The sequence below is a fragment of the Temnothorax americanus genome, unplaced genomic scaffold (assembly GCF_048541705.1).
Source record: "Temnothorax americanus isolate GAGA-0224 unplaced genomic scaffold, ASM4854170v1 Scaffold14, whole genome shotgun sequence".
NCBI classification, from domain to species: Eukaryota; Metazoa; Arthropoda; class Insecta; order Hymenoptera; family Formicidae; genus Temnothorax; species Temnothorax americanus.
The window spans coordinates 3,366,901-3,380,123 of NW_027509275.1; the positions used below are offsets into that span (position 1 = coordinate 3,366,901).

A 13,223-nucleotide genomic window follows, 5' to 3' on the forward strand; every position below is an offset into this window, starting at 1 on the left:
TTACTATTATAGGATTATATTGTTTCGATTTATTATTATTAATTTTATTTGTATTAAGATAAATTGTCTTAAATTTTTGACGAATAACGTTTTGCGTAATTATATTTTGTAAAATTGGATCGTTCAATCTACTTCCTAACACGTGAAATAATTATGTATCTCGCAAAAAATGAAAAATTTAATCTGATTTTTCTGTGTCTTGCAGTCCTTAAACAGACGGGTATAAAGGAACCGTGTTATCGCTTTTTATTAGCTTAGCTCGGCCTGTCACGCAGAACTGACGTTCTGGTAACACGTGTCCTAACTTAAAGACAGCCGGAAACTTCTCTTATAGAAGTTGCGTCTATTGGAAGCTGTATCAGTCGCGAACGCACATTACGGCGAAAAAAGTTTCGCAATTTCGAGATTCCTCCGGCAAATCACAACAACCTAAAGTCAACAAATTACTCGTATACTCGTGTTAAACGATGTTATTTATCGCAGTATTACTCACAGGGAATATTTCATAACTTTTAAACGCATGACAAGCATAATAAATTCATATTTTGTAATTATGAATAAATTGCGACATTATTTTTCATATTATTTTAATGTGAGCCCCCCCCCCCCCTAACTATTTTAATTCCCTCTGGTATTACAGCATTATTCTCTCGTAACGCTGTAGATCGATCGCGCGAAGCAAGTAGCTCGAATAATGAGTAGATCGATTTATCTTGCGACAATGAATGAAATATCGGGAGTCTTTACAGTGTGTCGGACTATTTTTAGAATATTACTGGGTGGAGCTCGATCAAATGCATGGTCTGTTGCATGTGAATGCGCTTCCTATACGTTGAATATTCATGCACAACAATCTGTAATTTGTGTCGAGCCAAAGGTCCGCACATACATTTGCAACCATCAACATAATTTTTCATCCAGCAATCCTCGAATGAAGCGATTTTTCCGAATCACGAAACTAATGAATTTTAATCATATCAAGCGACCTGCGTTCGTGCTGCTTGCAGCGCGATACATCTGATTGCAATATTGCGTGTATGACAGAAAAATCTTTTATTAGAAGCTACGTAATTGCAATGCTTTGCAGCTTTTGATTAAACTGTCCGGATGCGATATAAAATGCTAGAAATAAAAAATAAAAACTAAAAAGAACGTAGAACACGTCCAATTTGATTTTGTTCCTAGATTTTCCATAACTTCGGTTACGTTAAATCATGCATTTTAATTCGGACTTTTGAATAGGACAGATTCCACATAGCTTGAGCATCTTTTGTGACGTAAATGTATCCTATTAAATAATAATTATATTCAACAAACGTGACCTCGGTTTCTAGCTAAAACCGTTCTAGCTAGAATGACATTAAAAGAAATAGATTAAAAACATTAACCCTCAATTTACTTCATGTAAATTCTATCTCAGCGTAATCTTAGTTTCAGATTTCATTTAGGATTTCAAATTTAGGTAATATTGAAATTCGTATGTACTCATTCTCGCTGAACTCCCTGCAGTTTGATGCAAGTTTTGCAGAACATCCGACGTCGCGCACACGTATGTATGTACGCCCCTCACACAGCAAACGGCGTAAAAGCAAACGGCGTAAGGGTCGTAAAGGCGAAATTATCGGGGAAAATGGTGTACATGTCGGGATTGATAAAAGAACATTCTTAATACCCAAGGGTGTCGGAAACGCGCGCCGACACGAGAAATCTCTCAGGAGCGTCGACAATATCCCCGTTTTTCACGCGGCACTTCTTGCGCTCGTGCGCCCGGATCTCTCAGCTCGAATCTCATCCCGGGGAAATTAGTAAAACCGTGTGTTATCCTAGGCTCCCGTCCGTGCTGTCGGCGAATCGAAACTGCGAAAAAGCATGCAGCTCGTCGTCTCGCCGCTGTCTGGCAACGTCGTCAACGGTGAGGAAAACGATAATTACATACGAATATATACGATAATACGGTTATTGTAACGAACCGTGACCATTAATTTCCTAAAAGCTCGCCGCGCGCCAGCATTTGCTCGAACGGCGAGTCGCTGGAGGAAAAAAACGAAGGAGACGACACGACGCAACGAAGGTGGTCGGTCGGTCAACGGATGGTCGGTTCAACGGGACGGAAAGAGGGAGTGCGAAACGGTAAGAGCCACCGCCGCACTAGGCTTCCCCGTTGAATTTCCTACTCTCTTGCCCATGCCCTCACCCTCCGGCCCTTTCGATATCCGGTCGACCGATAGCGGCGTAACCGGCGAGGGTGCCGACCGGCATCCTAACGCCGCCGCCGCCACCGGCACGGACCAATGCCCAGCCGCGTTTAAACAGGGCAAATTTCGAACGCGGAGGGATATCGATAATACCTATATACACTGTTATCCGCGTATCAAATCGATGCGGTCGAATTCAATGGTATTACTCTCTCGACATCTCATGCACGCTCGCTCCATCGAGAAGCGACTGAAGCGCACTTGAAAATAATTTGCTCCCGCAATCGGCGTATCTCAATAAAAGACTTCTCTTGGCGTCGAGATCGTGACTTTGTTAGTGAATTATTCCGTTCCGATTACCGATTACCCGGCCTGACCGTTCCTCGTGCAATGTACTAATCCGTAAGAGGATTTTGAATTAAACCGTTATTTAATTTGCGATGAACTGGAAAAGCGATTTTGTCGTATAAAAGTAATAGGCGGGCCTTGATGGCAGACAGTTTCCATCGTCACTTTTTGTTTCATCTTCTTCCCTCCTCTTCGTTTTTCTGTTATAAATCTATTCGCGTATGAATAGCGTAGTGACATAGCGTATTGGCTCACAAGCTAGGGTTTGCGACACAATTTCATGATGGTAAACGACAACACGTCTCTGATTGCTGGGAATAAAGAAAATTATGTAAAGCTCTCGTGTATATATACTCGTATATATAGATAAATTTGATTCTAATATAAAACTTTCAAATGAAAACGAAGGGTTGCGAACCCCTGTGCACGTGTATATATATACCATTTTCTCTATATATACCTTCTATTTCTATATGCGCTCAAAGGGCAAAATCGCCTACGAGAGCCCATATGGTGGAAGGATAGTAAAAGGATTACTAAAACGCAGAATTCTAAGAACTCAGTGGATCAAAGAGAGCTTGTGGTCGAAAGAGAAAGCAAAATAGCCTCTGTTGGTTTTCGGGACAATGAATACGGGAAGAGTTGTTTTTGGAAACCTGTTTTAAATATCTAGAGTTCTAATGGAAAACACATACGTCCTGTAACTTTTTAAAACATACTTTTAAAGTTCAGTAAATCTAAATCCTGGTTTAGTTTACTAAAATCTAAATACTAATTTTTTTCATATTTAAGATAAGCGAAAAAGGACCGCTTTTAATAACGGTGTTAATATAATATTAACGTAAAAATGTTGCAAATAAAAGATTTACATATGTAACGATATAGCACACTTTCGCAAAATATAAATTAATTCTGCATGAATCTCTGATCGCTATGTTTTTCAGCGCAAAGTTTGGGTCGCCTGTTATCGCGCCGCTGATAGGAACTGCTTCTTCCGTTAAAGAGAAGATTTAAAAAGTTGCGAAGAAAGTTAATGCCATCACGTTATATATGTTACCCATCTCTATTGTCTTTCTTGCTTATAAGAAAAATCTTTTGTGCCCTATTTCGAGAATAAAACTTTCGTCTGGCGTGCATTAAAGGGAATCCTTTAGTATCGGCCAGAAGCAGATAAGAACGTCGGAATTTACGGCGTGTAAGCGACATCACAGAGTGCGGCCGGTAAACTGTCGTCGTAATTATTCGAGAGCGTCGCGATTCAGACCAACGTAAATATAACACTAGCTCGAGATTAACGATAGGCGAGTAATTAATTGCACGCACACGGGATGAAGTACTTTCAATCCTCGAAATAAGACGATAAATTTCGGAATATCGCGAAGAACGTAGTTTCATTATTCTATTCACAAAATCCAAAAATAAATGCCATTGATTAATAAATTCTATAATATTGGTTTTTCAATCAATTACGTGATATTTATTTAATATCTGATATCCCTCACGTATCGGATTATATTGCACACACACACATACACACACACACATCTATACTGATATTTATTACTTTATTATTTTTAGTTATCATATATCCTTCCTATATAGAAATTTATATTCTTTAGAACTTGAAAAAAATATCGTCACGTATGTATCATTTTCCACTATTCAATAATAAGTGAAAAAAGAAAAAGGACAACGTTGATATGACGAAATTGGATTTAATAGCGAGTGCTCACGATCGCTCTTATATAAGCCGCTCTCATATAAGTACCGGAGACTCCTCTCGTAAACGCGCTCATTATTGAAAGCATGATGAACGCGTATCGCGAAAATATCATCGACGAGAAACGCCGATTCGAAAATCGAGTCGCACGGCCGTTGTCGTAGTTGTCGTCACGTCGTCGCCGTGCTTGGTCGTCGGAGATCAGTGATTTCTCGCGCGCGCGAGGGTGGCAAATCGAATCTCTGAGGACGTTCGCGCGATCAGAAGAAGATGGAAAAGCGAGGAAAAGTCGAAGGGCCGGGCTCGCCTGAGGGTATCGAGAGGTGAAGAGGTATAGAGAAAGCCAGCGGGTGAGGGAGAGAAAGAGGGTTGGAAGACTGGATGAAGGTTTGGGCGACGTGCGAGCGTACAAGGGGGATCCAGGAGGTAAGGTGGATCGTCGGAAGCGGGGGAGGGTTGAATCGGCGCTTGCGTAGTACTCGGTCCTATCTACTTGTCAGCCAAGCAAAGCTGCCACCACCCTGGCGCTTTGCCTCTCTCTCTCTCTCTCTTTCTCTCTCTCTTTCTCTTTCTCGCGGCGCCGCGCTACTCGATAACAAACTCTACAGTACCAGTACTGGCACGGTACTCCGGACCACCGGATCGCCCACTGTCCGTCGCCGATCACCGGTGGGACATCGGTAACGCAAACGAACGAACGGACGAAAGAATCGCGACCCACGTGATGATTTTACGATCTCAGTTACGCGCGCAATAATTTGGGACTTACATGCTCGATTACGTAATTTTTCCCCCGTTATTTTCGCGAGAGAACGAGTGCACCGGTAAATCTTCCGACTCTCGCGTTTCTTCATCTTCCCTCCCCTCTCCCACGCTCTTCCGGAAAGATCCTCGTGAGATATGTCTTCGATCGGAGCGTGCGTTAAAACGCGCGCGTTGATTGATGCGATCGCGAAGATTGACTGAGACAACTTAAAAGTTTTATTCTTTTTCATTCTAATTATCTCTTCACCTTTGTTCTTCCTATTTAAAACTGTTTGCGATCCGCTAAATCTATATTTGTTTCTGAAAGTTTCTAGAATCAATTAAAAAATTTAATCGTGCTCGATACGTTTGTATATCTAGTTTACAAAATTAAAATCGTACCTTATTTTGTTGTTCAGGCAGATGAATGAAACTTTCAGTATGAATATGGGTTCAGTGGATGCAGGCGTTATTTGGCAGAACCAGGGCTAAATTTCCTACGGGCTGGTTTCACCAACGTCGATTAACGCAAACCGTGATTGACTGAGGGTCGATTCTAGTAACGTCGCTTAGGGCTTTGATATCGGTTAAGTCAATTTACTCTCTCTCTCTCTCTCTCTCTCTCTCTCTCTCTCTCTCTCTCTCTCTCTCTCTCTCTCTCTCTCTCTCTCTCTCTCTCTCTCTATTCATATCGTAGATAGAACTATAATCTACAAAGAGATAGCCAATCGTTGAGCCAAGTTTACTCGACCTACATGATTGATGTAATTCGGCCCAACTCCATCTATGTTGCAAAGAGGGCTGAATAACATGTTGATTAGCGCACTTGGGAAATATTCCCGTTGACAGCATGCCTAGATTATATCTATATTACAACCGATACGATCTACAGAAAAATAAAGAATCGACTAAATCACGGTCAACGTTGATCAACGAGTCTGGGAAACCTGCTTTTTTAAGGCTGACTTTTGTTCGTTCCGAAAAAGACGGTCGACGGACATGGAGATCGTCCGTCCACTTTCCCGTTCTCTTTGTGCGCTGCTGGTTATGGTGTATAACTTGTTGCTCGCGGGTAAACGAACGTGCAGTGACCGCGGATTGCAATTTTACATCTTCGGATCGGTCGCCGATGGCAGATTGCCATGTCCGCTTTCGGAGATCCTTTTTTCTAGTCGCGTTCCCCGTCTCCGTTCGAATCGGCGATAAAAATAAAGAGCGTTTATTCCATCAACGCGCGTTTGTTACTCGGAAGTAAAGAGGATAGGGGAGGAAACGAGGCAAAGAGAAGAAAGAGAAAGGATAAAGCAGAAATATCGTAAAGGATATACGGGATCCTGGTTCCTGTCGACCGACCTTCCTTGTTATTTGCGGCTCAGGACGGCTGCGGAGCAAACATAGTCGTCGCGACCATCCTCCGATATTTGCCACCGCGATTATCCCGCTTTCTCTCGCAAGATCGTGGATACTCGCCGTGACGACCTCCCTCGACCTCCGAACCGAGAACTCGATCGCCCATCGACGGAACATAAGTATCAGACAAATTGAAAAGTTTGAAATCTCTCGAGTCTCGAAATCTTGATCTCTTCTCTCGCGAGAGTTCAAATCGACTACGGAATATTATCCATTGATCGAGATTATACCACGGAAATGAAGGTCCTCTCGGTTTAGGATAATTTCCAACTCAGGCGATGTCGATCGCCCCCTTCGAGAGTCACGATCGACATCGAAGAATGAGGGTGCTTCGCGATAAGAAGATTTGCTAGAAGGAGAGAGAAAGAGAAAGAGAAATAATGCCCCGTTTTCATAAACTTTAATTAAAATTAATCGTGGTTCAACTGATATTAAGCTGCCGCTATCCAGAAATGGAACTTAAAAAAAACAGAAAGAATTGCTTAAAAGTTAGTTATGTTTAATTAATATTTTTGAGAAATCAATCTATGACATTCTATGACAAAACAACGTTTTGAGAACGATTCTCATTTCGCGGCAGTCTTAGTTCCGTTCACGTGTTTTAGTGCTTCCACGCTTGCTTCGTGCTTTCTGTCTCACGCACAAAAAAATTCGATTTCGCGGAATGGTGCGGTGGGATGACAAATTGAATTTTTCTCAGTTGTCCTCTACCAACCCCGGAGGGGCTTAGTCCGTTCCTCACGAAGGGTTTTATTTATTAAAAAAAGGCCGAGCCTCGTGCTAAGGCGCGCGCATCTCACTGTCGAGGCTGACACTCGAGGAGCGAACCGCGAGTGCGATAAATTGACCGAGTAAACAATACAAAAGCTCCTTACGGTTTTCCCGTCGCCATCATCCTTCGGGTCTGAGAGAAAGTGATGAGAATTAACTAATTACTATGTTAAATATAGGTAAACTTGTACTTTTTAATGCATTGTCATCAATAAATTTCTCACAAGACGCGAATGTGCGCCAAGGAGATTATAAGTAGTTACGAATCGTATTGGTCTGACCGTAACCGCCTTCTTTCACTGCTTAAAATTCTGCCGTCGACCGGTCGTGGGTTTCTTAACCAAGTTTGATAACGTGGGAGGATTAAGTAGCTATGGTTAAGTAGCTGTCAAGAAATAACGAGGTTTAATTAATATCTTCTTTCCATTACGTTTCTTTTAGATATTAAGTGTTTATTGAAACTTAAGTGATATCGGATGCATAGTATAGGTAAGAACTTTCTGCGAATTTTCGGAAAAATATTTTTTGCATAAATTTAAGTTATTCGAGATAAAGTGTTCAAGATTCTCATTCTTTTCAGTGCCAATTTCAACAAATAAGAATTGAACTGAATAAGAATTTTTTTCTATCGAGTTCCGATTGTTTTGCAGATCGAGGAAAAGTCGTACTTCTACTTTCAAGGTTTCCTCAATAATAAGTGCACTACTCTTTTTTAATAGCAACTATGCTATAAAATTAAGAAAAAATAAGTATTCAGGCATCGCTTCGAATACACCTCACTCCTAACTTTACAGCGCCGAGAACTTTTGTTAGCCGCTTCTTGTGTCTTGGCAAACTGCACGAGTTAAACGGTTACGAATTGCTTACACTCGACGGTACTACCCGTATTTCTCCCACGTCCCAAATCCCGTCGCTGATTCGTAACGTCCTTTATTGCGAATGGATTTCGGGGAACAATAAAATCTCAAACTGTTACGCTCTCCACTGGGTGAAACTAATTTTTCTATCATTTAGAACTCCGCCATGAATTCTCTTTAAAGCCGCACGCTCCAGAAAGCTATGAAAAAATTGGATAGTTAAAGATTAAAGTTCATATGCCGCCAATACTTTTCGTTATTTTATACTTTTCACTTTATTATTAAATTTTTAAAAACAATTGTATTTAATAACAATCATAAAATATTACAATTGCAATTATTGTTATTAATTAGAAATTATTGTATTATATATATATAATACTAATTATAAAAATAAAAAACTTTAAAAACTTTAATTTATTTTTATTGCCATTTACATAGTATCTTTTTTATACGTATATTATAGAAATTTTTAATTTAACATACTTAAAATTGTCGGTGATTTCAAGATGCAGAAATACTTCATAATTTCTCATTAAAAAATCTCACTCTTTTCCCAGAGCAATTCTTTAATTTTCAAACAAATAAAGAGGCATGAGCTACGTGCTCCATCGGGTAGATTTGATTCGCATTCTTCTTGCCGAGAACTGGCCACTGATTTGCGACCCTTCTTCGATCGCAGCGAACATTCCGAAAAGCTATGAAAACTTAGAAATTACAGACCTCTTCGAGTGAACCTAACGCATATACATATATTCTTCAGCATCCTTAGCGAGGATTCTTCTAGCGAGTTTCTACTAGAACTGCTTTAAAATTTTTACACTTGACTTTTTAGAAAATAACGAAACGTGTATCACACAAAGTTAAAAATACAGGATCAACCAAACACGATGTTTCTACTTGAAACTTTTACAAATTCCGAAAAGGGTGTGTGAGAAGAAATCTTAGAAAATAAATAGTCAGGTAATTCGTAGCAGGCTTAATTCATGTTTCATATTTTTCTCTTTCTTTTTCAACTGTAATTTATTTAAAAAATAAACAATCATAAAAATTGATATTCATGTAGATATAATCAATCGCTTTTTCTCTTATTTTCGTCATTTTGCATACCGAAATTTTGAGGACTAATTATTAAAAAGATTCTTCTAGATCCTTTATCCCTTCTCTTAATTAATTTTTCAATGTCCAGCAATCTTTCGGGCAATTCTCTAACGGAACATTTTCTCTTTTTCGATCCCTTGTAACTACATTGCTTACCAGGCAACTTTCGAGGCCTTGTTGCGCAGTAGCGTCGAAAGTTGGTTTCCCTTCGAAGAGACGATCATCCAAGAATGGGTTCTGTTACACGCTTTGTTTGTTCCTTCCCTAAAAACGTCGGTTCGGCCCGGCGACCGTTTAATTTTCCTTCGACGCTTCACGCGATGTCGGCAATTTCCGAAAGGGTCGTTAACACGGATCGTCAATCCTCCTTTGTGCTCGTCGCCAATAGAAAGGGGTTACCATCTTCTTATCGCAAGCAACTAACGCGACACCCTTTCGGACCTATCAAGGGAGACAGATATAAGGACGCATACGGGATTCTACAGAAATAGCAGTCTTGGCAATTTTCGAAGGTTCAAATCATCGTGGTATTTTCTATCTCCCTTTCTCTCTTTTATTCTCTTTTTCCTTATCTCTCTCTCTCTCTCTCTCTCTTTCTCTCTCTCTCGCTTCGATATCGAAAGAACAACAGGAGGAAAGGGGGCAGGGCGACTAATTGGAAAGCCGACGCGGGGATTAAAGATTTCCCGGACCCGCCCTTTTCTCTCGCAGCGGCGGTAGCGCTTAACTAAAATTACGTTAACTGGCGAGTGCGGTTGCACATTATCGACCGACGTAATTAAGTATTCGTTAGAAATAAATAACCGTTAATGCAATTTTCGGCAGAAATATATATATATATATATATATATATATATGTCTTTCTCTCTTTTTCCCTCTTCCTCTCTTTCTCTCTCACACTCTCGCTAATAATGCACAAATCCAAGTCACGTTAACTAAAACGATGAAAACATTACAAACTCAATAGCGCACATGGTCTTCCCTCTTCCGCTGTAATGACCGGGTGATTTAATCATTTACTGCACCGGCGAGAGTCACCAAGATGCTAACACGCTAACAGAGGGAAAACCCGCTGCAAATCATCGTCGCGGCGCGAAAATCGAGCACAACGTCGTCGCTGCGGTATTCTCGCCGTCTCGTCGTTATGTCCCAGCATCGTTAACACTGAAGACAGTCTTGTGATAAATTTCCGGCACATAGCGAAATAAATTGCATCGTGGATCATCAGGTAGGTTCTTCTCTCTCTTTTGAACTTCATTTCGTAAAATTACGAGACTTGCAATATAGAGGTGAGAAGAAGGTGTTATATAATATACATTATATAATAAATCTCAAGATATACGCATCCAATAAAATTAAAGTCGTATAAAAACAAATAAGAATACTCACACGTTTATGCGTTCATTGTGATAAGCAGAATTTTAATTATATATGAACCAAAAGCTCAAAATTTTAACTATATTTTTTTTTATGATCGAGAAATGATCGTATTTCTATGTTTAAAATTCCAGTTTTATCTCATAGCCATATAACAAGCAAAATAATTGATTATCTTAACATGAGCGCAAACTTGCTAGTCATTGTCTAATATTACAAGTCTTATGATTTCGCGAAATACGATATATACCACGTTAAAATTTCCTATCACGTCTCCATGTACAATTTTATGGTGGTTGATTCGATTGTTGCCATAGTATACCAGCAAACCGACAATACTTTCGGAGCAACCTCACGCTATAATGGCGGTCGTGTAATTATCTGCGATGCATACTGCATTTAATGTTGTTTGGATGTCAATGCCGCGAATAGAGGGGCAACGGAACTGGTAATTGTTGTTTACAACGCACCGCCGCGCGTCATTGTGCTACGATGACAGCGCGCAGCGTCCTGATGTATAGTGAACGCTGTGCGCTGATGGGAACTGACGAATTTTATTAGTGATGCGGAAGAGAAATTGATCAAATTGTCAATTGTCACATGTAGCTTATCCGGCGCGTGCAGTTACACAAAAAAAACTGTTTGTTCCATATTTCGTGGTACAGTTGAATGTTGAACAACATTACAGCAATCCAAAATACAGATATTTTTTATTAAATAATTTGACGTAATTATTATTTATACATAATTCATGATTTTTATAATTTTTTCTATTCCTTATACCGCTATTACCTCCAGCGTTTATGTTTTAATACACGTCGCAGTCTTGATATTTCAATGCGGAATTAATTGCAGCGCGGAATGGATTTCACCATCGCAAACAGCGATCGGCTTAAATCCGGTTTACGCAAATAACCCGATTCAATACACTTTGGCAAACAATGAAATGCCATACACAACTGCTATATATTTTTAGAATTATTCCGACGATCTACCGCGAATGCTTTCCCGTGTAGTTCCGCTGATGGCGAATAGAAAATTATGCGATCATCCTCGCCCTTAAATCGCGCTGCGCGAAAGTTCGCGATTAGAGCAACTGCGGACTGCGGCTACACGATCTCTCAATCCCCGTGAAATTCAATATTCTAACGTCGTAGAAGTGGCCCAGTATCTTCTAATGTCAATATATATTATCTCGCAGCTGCTCGCTTATGTATAAGGGTCGCACGTATCTTTTGTACGCGGTGCGGCGGTTTTCGCGCGAAGCTGGATACGATAGTCAATATCGTCTAGGCAGATTAACGATCGAATCGTTCACACTAGATTGATATTATATTTGACTTTCTACCGATCCCGCGGCCACGTTCAGCCTCCCTGCATCACTGCGGCAGAGGATTCTGCGTGCGGTTAATAAGTAAGAGTAAAGTCAAAGAGATAAGCCAATAACCGGTGCGCGATCTCGTTAAATCTAAAACTTTACGCCCATATTTCAACGCTGTTCCTTATTAACTTTGCATGCGCAGGAAAAATTTACAGCGATACGTATTCTTGAATGTATTAAACAAATTACAAGATTTGCATCATCAGTTATAAAAAATGTTATTTTTTGGGGCACGACGTATAAAATGTGTAAGTGTAACAATTACAATGTATGTGTCTGATATATGTATATATTTCTTTCATTATACACTTGTATATATCGTTATAAAAAGATAATGGAACGCGGTTCGACTTTTACATATACGTATAACGCTATTACAGCCTGTAATAAATGATAGACGCACGGACGACGTCAACGTCGAAAACATTTTTGACACGCGCTGCGAAAAGCGCGCAGCAAATTTTTGGGGACGCGGAAAATAAACTGCCTTGAACCTTTTTCACGCTTTGAAATCCAGTTTTTCCGCATGCAACGCGGTACAAATGTATCTCGGTTGAAGTATCTGCCGTGACGTAGAGGTGCAAAGCTTATCCCCGTTCCGGGCAGCTTTTTGTATTAATCTGACTGGGTATATAAATCTCTCGCTAATCCACGTAACGTTATTGTAACCCCGGCTAGCGCTACATTTGTTGACGCTGCTGTTGTTACTGTAGCGAGAAATACGGAACTTGTTGAATACACGTATTCGAGAAGTCCGCTGTTACGGAAAAGTATAGTTGAAAGTAACTCGCGATTACCCATCTGCTTTTACAGCCGATCGATCGACCCTAAGTGCTTCCTTTAAAAAGAAAAATCGAGCAATTCGCGGATGGCGCGAGTGGTACGACTAATTTAAATTTTAACCGGCCAGATTTCCGGGAGAGAAATAATTGCATCAATCCTCTTTAACAACTCAAAGACTGCTTTGCAGATTATCTGTCTTATATTGAAGAAAAAAATCTCCGTTTCGTGTTCTACGAAAATAATCTTTCTCGTAAGAAAAAAAATTATTCGATCGTTCACAATTTATCAGTTATCTTTTGACTTGTCGTTTATAAGAACCATGACGACAAGGCATGAATAATCTCACCGTATATCCGGTCTTCGTTACTACGATGTGGCTATTTTTAACCAGACCTTTGCACCTTTTTCCGACCTTAAATCGCTTTTGCATAAGGTGTGGAATAATTCAGACGCGACGGCTTTTTGCATTTGCAGGTTCAGTCGGTTTTCACGAAAGAACGAGGTCGGACGATCTCCGTCGTACGTGACGATTGAAT

The 13,223-nt window shown here is 40.2% G+C and overlaps 1 protein-coding gene across 6 annotated transcripts in view; it reads left to right on the forward strand.

The window, feature by feature from the left end:
• Window positions 1-4,875: 4,875 nt before the first annotated feature.
• 5-ht1 (serotonin receptor) overlaps window positions 4,876-13,223 on the forward strand; it is a 103,851-nt gene continuing 95,503 nt past the window's right edge. For 2 of the 6 annotated variants that reach the window (XM_077400887.1, XM_077400892.1), the window contains exons 1-2: window positions 4,886-5,087; window positions 10,114-10,374. The gene's annotated coding sequence lies outside the window, so the exon portion shown is untranslated. Of the gene's footprint in view, window positions 5,088-5,967; window positions 6,537-9,305; window positions 9,659-9,769; window positions 9,929-10,113; window positions 10,375-13,223 lie in introns of those variants that run through there. The other 4 variants (XM_077400891.1, XM_077400890.1, XM_077400889.1 and 1 more) reach the window with 4 other exon arrangements.